The 16,599-nt window shown below is 37.9% G+C and overlaps 1 pseudogene; it reads left to right on the top strand.

Moving 5' to 3' along the window:
• The first annotated feature begins 6,384 nt into the window (after nucleotides 1-6,384).
• Nucleotides 6,385-11,445, top strand: LOC102730074 (protein S100-A6 pseudogene; annotated as a pseudogene).
• The last annotated feature ends 5,154 nt before the right edge of the window (nucleotides 11,446-16,599 follow it).

Below are 16,599 nucleotides of genomic sequence, written 5' to 3'. Positions count from 1 at the left end.
GGCAACCTCTATTCTACTCTCTGTTTCTAGGAACTTGCCTATTCTAAGCACCTTACATAAGTGGAATTATAAGATATGTCCTTTTGGACAAGTCATGTCTGGTTTATTTCACTTAGCATAATATTTTCAAGTTTTAACCATTTTGTAGCATGTATCAGAATTTCATGCCTTGTTACAGATGAATAATATTCTATTGTATGTATATGCCATGTTTCGTTCATCCATTCACATGGACATTTGTGTTATTTCCATCTTTTGCTTAATGTAACACTACTATGAACATTTGTATACAAGTATATGTTTGAGTCCCTGTTTTCAGTTCTTTGGGGTATATATCTAGGAGTGGAACTGTTGAGTCATATGGTACTTCTGATGAGGGATGGAAGCAGAAAAATGTTCACTTTTAGCCCAGAAGACTGATCTATAGCCTGCATAGTTCTGATAAGGATCAAATATGTGCTGGTTGCCATATCTTTTTTTTTTTTTAAGATTTTATTTTAAGTAATCTCTACACCTAATGCAGGCTCAAACTCACAACCCCAAGATCAAGAGTTGCATGCTCTACCAACTGAGCCAGCCAGGCACCCTTGGTTGCCACATTCTTAAAGGGTCTCATGACTGCCTGCAAACCTCACCAATACTTAATATCCAACTGAATGATAAGCACCAGAGAAATCTTGGGAAAGTAGTTTTACAAGTAGAAATTCAAAGAAGACATTTATAATCTAATACTCCCTGAATGTCCCCTCCCCCTTGAGCACTAAGCATGTAACCACCGGCCTCATATAGAAAAAGTACAGGTCATTCCACCTCGTCCCTGTGCTACTTAAATAAACCGACTAAGTTGCACCATACAATGTCTCAAGAATTCTTTCCTTTTTTTGTTTGTTTGTTTTTAAAGATTTTATTTATTTGGTAGAGAGAGACACAGCGAGAGAGGGAACACAAGCAGGGGGAGTGGGAGAGGGAGAAGCAGGCTTCCCGCGGAGCAAGGAACCTGATGCGGGGCTCGATCCCAGGACTCTGGGATCATGACCTGAGCCGAAGGCAGACGCTTAACGACTGAGCCACCCAGGTGCCCCAAGATTGTTGCTCTCCCTGACCCGGTAACACTTCTATGTTTAACTTTCTGAGGAACTGCCAAACTGTTTTCCACAGCAGCTGCAACATTTTACCTTCCCACCAGCAATGCACAAGGGTTCCAATTTCTCTCTCCATTTTCGATACTTATTATTTTCCCTTTTTTTAAAATAGCCATCCTAATGGGTGCATAGTGGTCATTTTCCTTTTTATAAAATAAAAAAAGTAGAATCTACCAGGATGAATTGCTTTCCGATTTAAAGATTACAGTTGATGTGATGTACAGGCGTCCCCCCCTCCCCCCACTGACCCTGCTTCTCGAAAGTTCACTTTCATGAAACACCTACATTAGTACCTGTTTTAGTTAACTGAAAGAAATCCAAACAGGATTTTTGCTTTTATGAAAGAGGTGAAGAGTGAAAATAGGGGTCAGGGTTTGTTTTGTGGATCATGCCCCTCACCTCTGCCCTCAGCAGTGACAGTGGCCCTGCCAGGCTTCTTCCTTGGGAACTACCCTCAGCATCTCGGCATCAAGCTGCCATAGCTTAGAATTGTTCATGTACATCTGTGCTTTATCTGGATTTATTTTGTGCATCTGTTAGCAAGATGTGTCCTAAAATATCACAGAAGCTTAAAAGGGGTTATTTTGGGGATCTGGGAATGCTAAAAATTTTCTAAATAAATTAATAGTAATTGCTTCTCTGCTTTATACCATTTTGGCTTCTACCACAATTAGTACTGCAATGGAAGTAGTTATACATGCCCTTTCCTGGGCTTGTGTGAGGATGTCTTTGGGGTACAGACCCAGCAGGGAGACTGCTGAGCCACAGATTATACATGTACTTAATTTGATTAAGTACTGCCAGAGTGCTCTTCAGATTGTGCATGAATCTATCTCCATCCATTAGTGCATGAGTACTTCCTTAGTCCTATAGCCTCTTCAGATCACTAGCAAGAAAGGAAGCTCAGAATTTCTGTGTCTTGCTTTATTTTCATCACTGTGTCTTTTAAAGATCAAAAGTTTTTAATATGATGAGGTCCAATTTATCATTTTTTTTTCTTTCATGGTTTGTGCTTTGACTTCGCCTAACCCAAGATCACAAAGATTTTCTCCTATGTTTTCTTCCAGAAATGTGGGCTTTTATATTAATTGAAGTTAATATTTGTTTATAGTGTTTATGGTTCATTTTTTTCCCCATATGAAAGCCCAATTCCAATGTTTGTTGAAAAGATTACTCTTTCTCAATTAATTGGCCATGACATCTTTTGATAATCACTTGACCATATACGTGTGGATCTATTTCTAGACTTTCTATTCTGTTCCATTAATCTGTATCTATATGTCTCTCCTTATTTTAATACCACATTCTCTTGATTACTGATACATAAGTGAAACTGGTAATTAGGTAATTTGTGAAATAGGCAGTCTTTTATTTTATTTTAAAGATTTTATTTATTTATTTGAGATAGAGAGAGCACAGAGGGAGAGGGAGAAGCAGACTCCCCCACTGAGCAGAAAGCCCGATGTGGGACTCGATCCCAGGACCCTGAGATCGTGACCTGAGCCGAAGGCAGACACTTAACTACTGAGCCACACAGGTGCCCCGGCAGTCTTCTTTTTCACATGTGCCTGGGCTTGTCCCTATGCCTGGGCTTCACAGAGTTCAGTGAGGTCAGGAGTGTGTGAGGGAAGGGATGGTGGGACTGATATTGTTAGTTGGCTGACCCAACCTGAACCATAGTCCTGATCTCCCCAGCCAGTGTCCTCCATGTATGGGTGTCCATGTGACCCACTTCTGGCTAGTGAGATCGATTTCAGCTGTCATATCTGTCACACAGATATTTATCTTATGAGAAAATCTTTTTTTTAAAGATTTTATTTATTTATTTGACAGAGCGAGAATGAGAGAGAGAGAGAATGAGAGAGAGAGCACGTGAGAGGGGGAAGGGTCAGAGGGAGAAGCAGACTCCCTGCTGAGCAGGGAGCCCGACGTGGGACTTGATCCTGGGACTCCAGGATCATGACCTGAGCTGAAGGCAGTCGCTTAACCGACTGAGCCACCCAGGCTATCTTATGAGAAAATCTTGGCAAGAAAGTGATAATAGGTCAGTACAAATTCATCAGCACTATAGAAAAAGTTTAAAATTTTTGCTCACTAATAGTGGATAAGTAGTGACATCTTCATCCTTGAAGATGTATTTTGTAACATTTTCCTCCTCTGGGATATTTGTTATCATAATAAATGCTCCAGTTACCCTTTATTAGTTTGATTACTAGAAACCCTCTCCCTCTTTTTTGTTTAAATAATAGATTCCAAGTATACTGGATAAGGACCCTCCATAGTAATAATTCTTCTTCTACTACTACTACTGCTAGTGGAAAGGTTAGCAGTATGTACTGTACTGTTTATAAAAAACAGAACTTTTTCCATGGTTATTGTTTCTTGAAGCATATCTGTAACACAGATACCCTGTCCTAACAACTATTAGATAATAAGATGCTTTAAAAAGGCTTTTCAAAAATTAAGTCTAAGTTGCTCAAAGATATATGGCTGCACCACGGTGATTGCAGGTGAGGGCAAACGCAGAGGTAGAATTTTTCCTGTGCGAGAACTCTACTGCACCCTACAGTACTATAATTTCCACATTAGTCAGTGTTCATTAACATACTGTACTGAATTGGGAATTAAGTATTAAACACAGACTTGATTACATTTTCCTTAAAGATCCCTAGACCAGACTCTGACTGATTTCATGAAGCAACACGACCCTTTAGACAACAGCAGCAACAAAAGGATAACTTGGGTCTTTTTTTTTTTTTTTAAAGATTTTATTTATTTATTTGACAGAGAGAGACACAGCGAGAGAGGGAACACAAGCAGGGGGAGCGGGAGAGGGAGAAGCAGGCTTCCCGCGGAGCAGGGAGCCCAATGCGGGGCTCGATCCCAGGACCCTGGGATCATGACCTGAGCCAAAGGCAGAGGCTTAACCGACTGAGCCACCCAGGCGCCCCGATAACTTGGGTCTTGTTTGATGACTCGCATGAGTTGATGTGGTTGGTCTTTCAGGGCTTACAATTAGGACCAGTTGCCTCACAATGGTTCTGAGGTGTGATACTGGGAACTGTAGCCTTCCCAAGAAGGGTATAAAGCCTGGAGAACATGTTGATGGATGAGAGTGCCCTTCTCTGACAAACACATCACGGATCTCCTATACTCCTCCCTCCTTTTACCCTTTGTAGCTCATTCCTATATGCTCGTCTACCTGCCAACTTATTCCCAGCAGATTCATCATTACCTTTGTGGTAAAAGCAGAAGATATGGAAGGTCAGATGAATTTGTGCAAATGTATTTTACATTTATATCTTTTAAATGTAAAGCCTTTTGTCAGCAAAATTTTATAGGCCAGGGAAATTACACTATTGTTCACTAGTACAGGTCTGTGATTGGTTGTTGGGAACCTTATACATTTCTCAGTCTGTGATAGTCAAGAGATTTAGGGTGTTCTTTGTTCCTCTGCAGCAGAGCTTCAGTTTTTAACAGAGGTTTTTAATTCCTAAGCTAGCCTTTGGAAAGAGAAAAAAATAAAAAAGTAAATAATTGCTTTCCACGTGTGGCTTCAATATTTTTTCCTCATAAAATTAAAAAATTTTTTTACTTATTTTTATTTTTTAGACGGAGAGAGAGGGAGCATGTGCAAGTGGGGGGAGGGGCAGAGGGAGAGGAAGAGAGAGAATCTTAAGCATGCTCTACGCCTAGCGCGGAGCCCGACGTGGGGCTCAATCTCACGACCCTGAGATTATGACCTGAGCCAAAATCAAGAGTTGAACACTTAACTGACTGAGCCACCCAGGCATCCCTCATATGATTTTTTTTTTTAAATAACAGCTTTATTGAGATAAAATTCACATATAATGAAATTCAGCCTTTCAAAGTATATAATTGAGTGATATATAGTATATTCACAGAATTGTTTAACTATCTCCACCACCTAATTTTAGAACATTTTCACCACCCTAAAAAGAAACCTTGTACACATTAGTAGTCACTCCACATTTCCCACCACTCCCAGCCCCTGGTGACAACTAACCCACTTTCTGTACCTTTGGACTTGCCTATTACGGACATTTCCTATAAATGAAAATATACATTATGTGGCCTTTTGTGACTGGCTTATTTCACTTAGCAAAGTGTTTTTAAGACTTTCATCTATGTTGTAGCATGTATCAGTACTTCATTCCTTTTCATTGCTGAATAATATTCCACTGTATGGCTATACAACATTTTGTTTATCCAGTTGTCAAGTGGTGGACATTTGGGTTGTTTCCAGTTTTTGGCTATTATGAATAATGTTATGGACATTTGTGTACACATTTTTGTGGGCCATATGTTCTCTACATTTAAGAGTTTGTTTTTTTGTCTCTTTTTTCTTTGTTCATTTGTTCGTTTGTTTTGTTTCTTAAATTTCTCATAGGAATAAAATCATATGGTATTTGTCTTTCTCTGACTTATTTCACTTAGGATTATACTCTTTAGATCCATCTATGTTGCAAATGGCAAGATTTCATTTTTTTTAAAGATTTTATTTATTTATTTTGACAGAGAGAGACACAGCGAGAGACGGAACACAAGCTGGGGGAGTGGGAGAGGGAGAAGCAGGCTTCCCGCGGAGCAGGGAGCCCCATGCGGGGCTTGATCCCAGGACCCTGGGATCATGACCTGAGCCGAAGGCAGACGCTTAACGACTGAGCCACCCAGGTGCCCTTCATTCTTTTTTTTATGGCTGAGTACTTTCATTCTTTCAAAAGAATGAAATCTTGCCATCCTGCAACAACATGGGTGGATCTAGAGGGTAATATATATATATCATCTCTTCTCTATCCATTCATCTATCAATGGACATTTGGGCTGCTTCCATATCTTGGCTATTGTAAATAATGCTGCTATAAACATAGGGGCGCATATATCTTTTCAAATGACTGTTTTCCTATTCTTTGAGTAAATACTCAGTAGCAGAATTACTGCACCATATGGTAATTCTATTTTTAATTTGTTAAGGAAACTCCATACTGTTTTCACAGTAGCTGGACCAGTTTGCATTTCCACCAACAATGCAAGAGGGTTCCTTTTTTCCCCACATCCTCACCAATACCTGTTGTTGCTTGTGTTGTTGATTTGATTTTAGCCACTCTGACAGGTGTGAGGTGATACCTCAATGTGATTTTGATTTGCATTTCCCTGATAATGAGTGATGTGTAACATCTTTTCATGTGTCTGTGGGCAGCTGAATGTCTTCTTTGGAGAAATGTCTGTTCATCGGATTTTCTGGGGTGTTTTGGTGTCAAGTTGTGTAAGTCCTTTATATATTTTGGATACTAACCCCTTATCGAATATCATTTGCAAATATCTTCTCCCATTCAGTAGGTTGTCTTTTGTTTTGTTGATTATTTCCTTTGCTGTGGAGAAACTTTTTATTTTGATGTAGTCCCAATAATTTATTTTTGCTTTTGTTTCCCTTGCCTTAGAGACGTATCTAGAAAAATGTTGCTATTGCCAATGTCAAAAAAATCAGTGCTTGTGCTCTTTTCTAGGATTTTTATGGTATCAGGTCTCACATTTAGATCTTTTTTCCATTTTGAGTTTATTTTTGTCTATGGTGTAAAGAAGTGGTCTAGGTTCATTCTTTTATATGTTGCTATACAGTTTTCCCAACACTGTTTATTGAAGAGACTGTCTTTTTCCCAGTGCATATTCTTGCTTCGTCAAAGATTAATTGACCATACAATCATGGGTTTATTTCTCTCTATCTGTTCTATTGATCTATGTGTCTTCTTATGTGCCAGTACCATACTATTTTGATTACCACAGGTTTGTGGTGTATCTTGAAATCTGGAATTATGATATTTCTAGTCTTGTTCTTCTTTTTCAAGATTGCTTTGGCTATTCTGGGTCTTTTGTGGTTCCATATCAATTTTAGGATTATTTGTTCTAGTTCTGTGAAAAATGCTGTTAGTATTCTGACAGGGATTGTATTAAATCTGTAGGTTGCTTTGGGTAGTATGGACATTTTAACAATGTTTGTTCTCCTAATCCATGAACATAGAATATCTTTCCATTTGTTTGTTTCATCTTCATCTTCTTTCATCAGTGTTTTAGTTTTCAGAGTATAGATCTTTCATCTTCTTGGTTAAATTTGTTCCGAGGTATTTTATTCTTTTTTTAAAAATATTTTTGAAATTTTTTTTCAAGATTTTATTTATTTATTTGAAAGGAGAGAGAGAGAGAGGGAAAGGGAGGGAGGGAAAGGCAGAGGGAGAGGGAGAAGCAGGCTCCCCACTGAGCAGGGAACTGGACATGGGGTTTGATCCCAGGAACCCATGATCATGACCTGAGCTGAAGGCAGACATTTAACCAACTGAGCCACCCAGGCACCCCTGGAGGTATTTTATTGTTTTTAGTGCAATTGTAAATGGGATTTTTTTTTCTCAGTTTCTCATTCTCCTACCTCATTAATTGTATATAGAAATGCTGTGGGTTTCTGTATATTGATTTTGTATCCTGTATCCTTACTGAATTCATTTATTAGTTCTATTAGGTTTTTTTTTTTTGGTGGAGTCTTTAAGGTTTTCTATATATAGTATCATGTTATCTGCAAATAGTGAAAGTTTTACTTCTTCTTTACCAATTTGGATGCTTTTTATTTCTTTTTCTTATTTGGTTGCTGTGGCTAGGACTTCCAGTACTATGTTGAATAAAAGTGGTGAGAGTGGACACCCTTGTCTTGTTCCTGACCTTAGGGGAAAAGCTCTCAGTGTTTCAACACAGAGTGTGATGTTAGCTGTGGGTTTTTCAAATATGGTCTTTGTTATGCTGAGGTATATTCCCTCTAAACCTACTTTGTTCAGGATTTTTATCGTGAATGGATGTCATACTTTGTCAAATGCTTTTTCTGCATCTATTGAAATGACTATACGGTTTTTATCCTTTCTCTTGTTAATGTGATATATCACATTGATTGATCTACATATATTGAACTACTCTTGCATCTCAGGAATAAATCCTACTTGATTGTGGTGAATGATTTTTTTGAATGTATTGTTGGTTTCTGTTTGCTAATATTTTGTTGAGGATTTTTGCATCACATACATCAGAGATATTGGCCTGTAGTTCTCTTTTTTTGTGGTGTCTTCATCTGGTTTTGGTATCAGGGTAATGCTGGCCCCATAGAATGAATTTGGAAGCTTTCCTTTCTCTTCTTTGTTTTTGGAATAGCTTGAGTAGGTATTAACTCTTCTTTAAATGTTTGGTAGAATTCACTTGTGGAGCCATCCAGTCCTGGGCTTTTGTTCACTGGGAGTTTTTTGATTACTGATTCAATTTTATTGCTGATAATCAGTCTGTCCAAATTTTCTATTTCTTCCTGATTCTGCTTTGGGAGGATATATGTTTCTAGGAACTTATCTGTTTCTTCTATATAATTTTTCAGAATATTCTCTTATAATCCTTTGTATTTCTGTGGTGTCGGTTATTTCTCCTCTTTCATTTCTGACTTTGTTTAGTAGTTCCATTTTATAAAGCATAGTATTTTATTTTATTTTAAGTTTATTTTTTTAAAGATTTTATTTATTTATTTGAGAGAGAGAATGAGATAGAGAGCATGAGAGGGGGGAGCGTCAGAGAGAGAAGCAGACTCCCTGCTGAGCAGGGAGCCCGACGTGGGACTCGATCCCGGGACTCCAGGATCATGACCTGAGCCGAAGGCAGTCGCTTAACCAACTGAGCCACCCAGGCACCCTATTTTAAGTTTATTTATTTTATCTCTTAATCCTACACCCAATGTGGGGCTCAAACTCATGACCCAGAAATCAAGAGTTGGTGCTCTTCCAACTGAGCTAGCCAGGCGCCCCAAGCAATGTATTTTGCATTAATTGACTTTGAAGTTAGTACCTGAAGTAGAACAAAAAAAATGGTGGGACTGTTAGGATACACTATTGACAGTCAAATTATAAATGTGAAAATAATCTTGCATATCTTGAACAGAATGAAGAAGTATATTAAAAGACTGATATTCTATGACCAAGTGGGATTTATTCCAAAAGTGCAAATGAGGTTTATAGTTTTAAAAAACTATTAATATAATCACAATATTAATAAGTCAAAGAGGAGAAACTGTATGATCATCTTGACTGAGGCCAAAAATGCATTTAACAAAATTTAATATCCATTTCCAATGAAATCACTCAATAAAGTAGAATTAGATGATTTTTTTCCTTAACTCATTAATGTCTGGAGTAAAATAGAGGTGCCACTAGTATATTAAAACAAGGAACCCAATAAGAACTGGAATGGAAGCAGCAAAATTGTCACTTTTGGAGGTTATTTTAAACTATATGTACAAAATTAGTAGTTGGCTTATATACAAAAAAATCCCTAGTCATAAAATAGAGTGGCACACAACACATCAATTTCAATAGCAACAAAAATTTAAATTAATAAGAAAACCTTAACAAGAAGTGCTACATGAAGAAAATGATCAAACTTTATTGAGATCTGTTTGGCTCCAAATACAATGTTGATCACTATGCCAGATGAAAATATATTAATTTATAGATAAAGGTAACATTTCAAATAAGTGGTAAAGAAAAGTCATTCGGTAAGGGTTTGGGACAATAGATTAGTCATCCATCCAGGAAAAAAAAAAGAAAAAACCAAACAGATCAAAATTTTAACTCCTTACATGGTAAATACCTTCTAGATGGATCACATATGTAAGTGTGATATGACTCAGAAGTACTAGAGGGAAAAAAATGGATAAATATATTTCCCTTTGAGATACAGCAGACTTTTTAAAACTGTGTCACAAAAATTCAGAAGCCAAAAAGGATAAGATTGATAACTTTGACTTTTTAAACTTTTGTGTTGCAGATAACCAAACAAAAAATGAACTTAACAATTCACACTGTAAGGAAGGGGGAGAGAGAGAAGACAAATTAGGAAAATGTTTCATAACACAACGCATAACAAAGTGCTAAAAATAAAAAAAAATGTGTACATATATGGGGGAAACAAAAAGAAAGATGACAAAAGAATACAAGCAAGAAATTTATAAAAAGAAGGAATTAAAAAAAAAGAGAAGGAATCCAAATAACCAATAAGCATAGGAGATGTTTAATCTTTTTTTTAAATTTCTTTTTCTTTCTTTTTTTTAAGATTTTTTTTTATTATTATTTATTCATTTGAGACAGAGAGATACAGAGAGAGAGCATGAGCAGGGAGAGAGGCAGAGGGAGAGGGAGAAGCAGGATCCCCGTGGAGCCAGGAGCCAGACATGGGGCTCAATCCCAGGACCCTGGGATCATGACCTGAGCGGAAGGCAGACGCTTAACTATCTGAGCTACCCAGGTGCCCCAGGAGATGTTTAATCTTATTAGGAATCAAATACTAGCTAAGTAAAATAGCAATTAAATACCATTTTTTGGATCTCAACAAATTTTTTTTTTAAAGATTTTATTTATTTATTTGACAGAGAGAGATACAGCAAGAGAGGGAACACAAGCAGGGGGAATGGGAGAGGGAGAAGCAGACTTCCTGCGGAGAAGGGAGCCCGATGCGGGGCTCGATCCCAGGATCCTGGGATCATGACCTGAGCCGAAGGCAGACGCTTAATGACTGAGTCACCCAGGTGCCCCGGATCTCAACAAATATTGAAAAAGTTAACATTCAGAATTGGATATGGTTTCAGGAAATGCATACTTTCATGTCCTATTGGTGGGAATATAAATTGGTACAATATTTCTAGAGGATAGTTTGGCAATATGCATAAAAATGACCTAAAACCCTACATATAGTAATTTATCCAAAAGAAATAAATGAGTAAGTGAGAATAGATGTAACCATGGGATACCTCATGTGGCTCTTTTTATAATGGTAGAAATTCAGAACCAGCCTAGATAAGTTGTGTCAAAGTAACACATGGATTCAGTAGAATACACTGCAGCCTGTAGGCTGAAAGGTGCACTGGCCACCACCCCAGTTGTTCCTCCACATTCCCCCTGCCATGTGCTCTGAGCCTAGTGCCCAACTAAGGAGCGCCCCCTGGATCAGGCCGTTGGCCTCCTTGTGGTCATCTTCTACAAGTACTTGGGCAGGGATGGTGACAAGAACACCCTGGGCAAGAAGGACCTGACGGAGCTGATCCAGAAAGAGCTCACCATTGGCCTGAAGCTGCAGGATGCTGAGATTGCAAAGCTGATGGACGACTTGGACTGGAACAAGGGCAAAGTGGTAAGCTTCCAGGAATATGTCACCTTCCTGGGGGCCTTGACTTTGATCTATGATGATGATCTCAAGGGCTGAAAATAAATCAGGAAGGTGGAAACTCTCTATAAGGCCTGTCTAAGTCTAATCCAGTGGTGAGTAACTGTTCAATAAGTATCTTTTTTTGGTTAAAAAAAAAAAAGAATACACTTCAGCCTGTAAAACAAGAAAGTAGTTCTTTATTGATGGATATGGAAAGATCTCAGGGACAAATGATTGACTGAAAAGAAGCATGTTTCAGAAGAGTGCATATAGTATGTGATTTCATTTATGTAAAATTGCATTAATCTACAAATGCATAGAAATGCATAGAGAAATGTCTGGAGGATGTTCACCATACTGTCAGATGTTTTCTCTGGTGATACAATTTTAGGTATATTTTTACTTTCTTCTTTGTATTTTTCTGTCATGTCAGAATTTTGTTCATAGTGAGAATATATCATATTCTAAAAACAGCAAGCTAGTTTTAAAAATTGACCCTATTCCCCTGGGTGGCTCAGTCACTTGAACATGTAACTCTTGGTTTCAGCTCAGGTCATGATCTCATGGCGATGTGAGATCGAGCCCCTGCAGCAGGCTCCGTGCTCAACACGGAGTCTATTTAAGATTCCCTCTTTCCCTCTCCCTCTGCCCTCCCGCTTGTGCTCTGTCGCTCTCTCTAAAAGAATAAATAAAATCTTTAAAAATAAATAAATAAAATAAAATAAAAATTGACTCTATCAAAAAAATTTTTTAAAAATTGACCCTAGATGTAGCTCCTTTCAACATGGAAATGCATGTGTTAGCAGGCTGCAACAGATACAGGAGAAATGATCATGTCAAGGATATTTCTCCCCTAAAACACCCTCAGTCCTAAAGAAAAACGCAAAAAAAGCTCAGTGACCAGAGGAGATATTGAGAGATATTTAGTACACTAGAAACAAAGTGGTTCCTATAGAGAGGGATAACTCCATACTCAATAATGTGGCTTCAGAGTTCACGTTATATCCATGTATCCTTTTAAAACATTCTACCACCAAAATATTACACTTATACTCAAAAGTGGCCTTTATTATTCAGAAACTTAAATCTCTTGAATTTGCACATATTCCTGTGGTGAAATAGGTAAAAATGATGTATCACAAGGTTAGGAAAAGCATCACTGTAAAACACTATTGACTCCCATGAAGGAAACATTTGCAGTCAGAGGCCAAAAAATAGTATCAGGGCAAGGCTAGGTATATTGCACAGCATTACCAGAAACCTACTTCTGGCAAAGAAACAGGATTGGTAATTGAACTATCAAATATGTTCAAGAGGGTATTATGTTTCAGGAGAATGGAATGGATTTAGGAATAGATTTAGTCTTCCCTTCCCTGACCGGAAGCATTTCTGAACACCAGCAACTAGTAGGCAAGATCTCCATAATATTGAAAGCAACAGGGCTTTATATTTCTACTTTTTAAGTTTTTATTTTAAGTCCAGTGTAGTTAACACACGTGTAATATTAGTTTTAGGTGTACAATATAGTGATTCATCAATTCCATACGACACCTGGTGCTCATCACAGCAAGTGCCCTCCTTCACCCCCATCCCCATTTAACCCATCCTCCCGCCCACCTCCCCTCTGGTAACCACCAGTTCGTTCTCTATAGTCAAGAGTCTGTTTCTTGGTTTGCCTCTTTCTCTCTCTTTTCTCCCCTTTCGCTCATTTGCTTTGTTTCTTAAGTTCCACATATGAGTGAAATCACATGGTAATTGTCTTTCTCTGATTGACTTATTTTGCTTAGCATAATATTGTCTAGTTCCATCCATGTCGCTGCAAATGGCAAGATTTCAATTTTTTTATGGCTACTCCATTGTATATATGCCACATCTTCTTTATCCATTCATCAATTGATGGACACTTGGGCTGCTTCCATAAGGCTACTGTAGACAATGCTGCTATAAACATAAGGGTGCGTGTATCCCTTGGATTTCGTGTTTTTGTATTCTTTGGGTAAATACCAACAGTGCAGTTGCTAGGTCATAGGATAGTTCTACTTTTTCTTTTTTTTCAGATTTTATTTATTTATTTAACAGAGAGAGAGAGAGAGCACAAGCAGGCGGAGCAACAGAGGGAGAGGGAGAAGCAGGCTCACCAAGCAGGGAGCCCGATATGGGTCTTGATCCCAGGATCCTGGGATCATGACCTGAGCCGACTGAGCCACCCAGGCGCCCCGGATAGTTCTACTTTTAACTTTTAACCTCCATACTGTTTTCTAGAGTGGCTGCATCAGTTTACATTCCCACCAACAGTACAAGAGGGCTCCCCTTTCTCCACATCCTCAACAACACCTGTTGTTTCTTGTGTTGTTGATTTTAGCTATTCTGATAGGTGTGAGGTGATATCTCACTGTAGTTTTGATTTGCATTTCCCTGATGATCAGTGAATTTGAGCATCTTTTCATGTGTCTGTTGGCCATCTGGATGTCTTCTTTGGAGAAATGTCTGTTCATGTCTTCTGCCCACTTTTTAATTGAATTATTTGTTTTTTGGGTGTTGAGTTTTATAAGTTCTTCATGTATTTTGGATACTAACCCTTTTTTGGATACATCATTTACAAATATCTTCTCCCATTCCATGGGTTACCTTTTAGTTTTGTTGATTGTTTCCTTCACTGTGCAGAAGCTTTTTATTTTGATGAAATCCCAATAGTTTATTTTTGCTTTTGTTTTCCTTGCCTCAGGAGATCTATCTAGAAAAAAGTTGCTATGGCCAATGTCAGAGACATTACTGCCTGTGTTCTCTTCTAGGATTTTTATGGTTTCAGGTCTCACATTTAGGTCTCTAATCCAATTTGAGTTTATTTTTGTGTATGGTTTAAGAAAGTGGTCCAGTTTCATTCTTTTGCATGTAGCTGTCCAGTTTCCCCAGCACTGTTTTTGAAGAGACTGTCTTTTTCCCATTGGATATTCTTTCCTGCTCTGTTGAAGATTTTTTTTTAAAGATTTTATTTATTTATTTGAGAGAGAGAGAATGAGGGAGAGAGAGAGTATGAGAGGGGGGAGGATCAGAGGGAGAAGCAGACTCCTTGCTGAGTGGGGAGCCCGATGCGGGACTCGATCCTGGGACTCCAGGATCATGACCTGAGCCTAAGGCAGTAGCTTAACCAACTGAGCCACCCAGTCGCCCTCTTTCCTGCTCTGTTGAAGATTAATTGACCATATAGTTGTGTGCTTATTTCTGGGTTTTCTATTCTGTTCTGCTTATTGATCTATGTATTTATTTCTGTGCCCTATCAAAATACCAACAGCAATTTTTTTTTACCAGAACTAGAACAATCCTAAAAATTTGTATGGAACCACAAAAGACCCTAAAGAGCCAAAGCAACCCTGAAAAGGAAAAGCAAAGCTGAAGGCATCACAATTCTGGACTATAAGTTCTATTACAAAGCTGTAGTGATCAAAACAGTATGGTACTGATACAAAATAGACACAGAGACCAATAGAACAGAATAGGCTTTATATTTGTTATAAATTTTCACATATACTTATCTACAGTTTTTTTTTTCATGTAATGATGCCAGTAGGCACCCCCTAAATAAGTTTATTTTCTTGAATAAGCTTCCTTGACACGGTATATATTGAGTCAAATTTTATATTCTACTGCAACTTGATTGAGAAATTTTAGACCCTGCTGCCTTGAATTCTATTTCCAGTTCTAGCAGTGTTACACTGTTTAGTTTGGACAGACGTCTTTATTTCTAAAAGATTTGGTCAGCCCAATTTAAAGAGACAGAGAAAGAGAACATTCCCTTATACCACAGGGGGGCAGTAAGGGTTAATGAGATAATAGTGATAAACCATTTTTAGGAAAAGGGAAAAAAATGCTATTGATGTGCTTATTACATGTTGATAACTAAAAGGAATAAATGAAAGCATATGTAAATTTTAATATTTTCAGTGTTTCACATTCATAGACAAATTCTACCTTAGTGCCTTGCTAAGGAGGGTAAACAAACAAAATCCCAAAAACCTTCAGCTTTAGAAACCAAAGTTCCCAAGGTCAAAGAAATGCTAACAGAAGACAAGCTTATCACATTGTTCAAATGTTGTTCAGCCTTATCTATTCATTAATCACTAACTTCTGGATCTCATTTTTTTTTTTTTAGGAATGTGCATAAGCCAATTCAGTATAAAAACTGAAATGCAGAATCACGTATTTTGGAAAAAGGATTGAAAATAGAAAACTCATTTAGATTAATCAAACAGCTCTCTAAATTCTGTTTAGCAAAACAAAGATTATCATGGGCTGCTAGTCTTTATTAGTTGCAAAATCTCTAAAGTCAGTGCAAGGTTCTAGTACCAACCGTAGCATCTCATAGAAACTTGAGTATTTCCTCCAGGGACCAATTCATTCATTGTTTATAGTCCTAACTCTTAATTTAATGCAATTTGGAATATCTACAACAATAATGACTTACTCTTTAGAATTTCTTTTTCAGCTTTGGGAGACTTACTAACCAAGCTCCTAGGAGCAGTCCAGTTGTAGTGATTCTTAAAAAAGGAGAGTACAGAGTCAACCCCAGCCCCTCCATGCCTCACTCAGGAATGCATGAGAATCTCCAGTGTATGTGAGTGGAAAAGAATTCAATATTATAATTTTGGCAGAAACACTGATTTTGTAATAAAACTACAGCAGGTAAAACTCTAGAAAAAATAAGGTGTGTAGGTCAAAAAAGCTTGAGAAGCACTGATAAATACGGAAAACTCTTGTGAAGGAAAGAGGGTTAAAAAGAGCTGGTCATTTAGCTTGGAGCTTAAGAAAATTTTCTTGGCAAAAGAGGTGACAGAGGGATGGGGAGGATCATGCAGTACCGAATGTTCCAGTTTCCTCCCCCATCCCATGCTTGTCTAGTTCATGAGCAAGCTGTGAATTTGGAAGGTTTAATCTGTGACTTGATTACTTTGGAAAAAGGCTGAGTTCGGTCAAAATCTTTTGGTAGTGCATTTCTGAAATGAAACAGATAAAATTAACCCTTGCCAAATGTCAATTCCAGAAGGTTAAAGTAGTTGATTTGGTCCAAAGATGATTGAGAAAGTAAACAGGGGAAGATTTGGTAGTAAGAAAGGGGGAGAGAGAGAGAACAAGAGCGAGCATGCATGAGCACATTTGGGAAGAAAGGCAGAGAGAGAAAATTAAGATAAATTTATTTGACTTTTAAGTTTATAAAGAAGCACAG

This window comes from Leptonychotes weddellii, chromosome 2, assembly GCF_054177405.1.
Source record: "Leptonychotes weddellii isolate Sample4059 chromosome 2, ASM5417740v2, whole genome shotgun sequence".
NCBI classification, from domain to species: domain Eukaryota; kingdom Metazoa; phylum Chordata; class Mammalia; order Carnivora; family Phocidae; genus Leptonychotes; species Leptonychotes weddellii.
This window is presented reverse-complemented; position numbering and strand designations above follow the sequence as displayed.